Consider the following 211-nt stretch of genomic DNA (forward strand, 5'->3'; position numbering starts at 1 on the left):
ACTTTTACAACAGCACAACAAGCAAATAATAATAATAATAACAACAAATAAACAGCAGCTCTATGCAACAGCAGAGTAGTAGTATTTCCTCCCTTCTGTTTAGTTGTAGTGGGATTACAGGAAAGTATTTTGATTTTGTAGTTTTTTTTTTACATTTTTTTTCTAACATTTTCCTGTTGCTGAACATAAAATATTTTGCACTGTTTATTTT

The 211-nt window shown here is 28.4% G+C and overlaps 1 protein-coding gene across 1 annotated transcript in view; it reads left to right on the forward strand.

The window, feature by feature from the left end:
- Positions 1-211, forward strand: part of ZNF521 (zinc finger protein 521) — a 286,555-nt gene that overhangs the window by 373 nt on the left and 285,971 nt on the right. The window lies entirely within an intron of this gene.

Source organism: Nanorana parkeri, unplaced genomic scaffold (genome assembly GCF_000935625.1).
Source record: "Nanorana parkeri isolate BGI_ZX_2015 unplaced genomic scaffold, ASM93562v1 scaffold873, whole genome shotgun sequence".
Lineage (NCBI taxonomy): Eukaryota > Metazoa > Chordata > Amphibia > Anura > Dicroglossidae > Nanorana > Nanorana parkeri.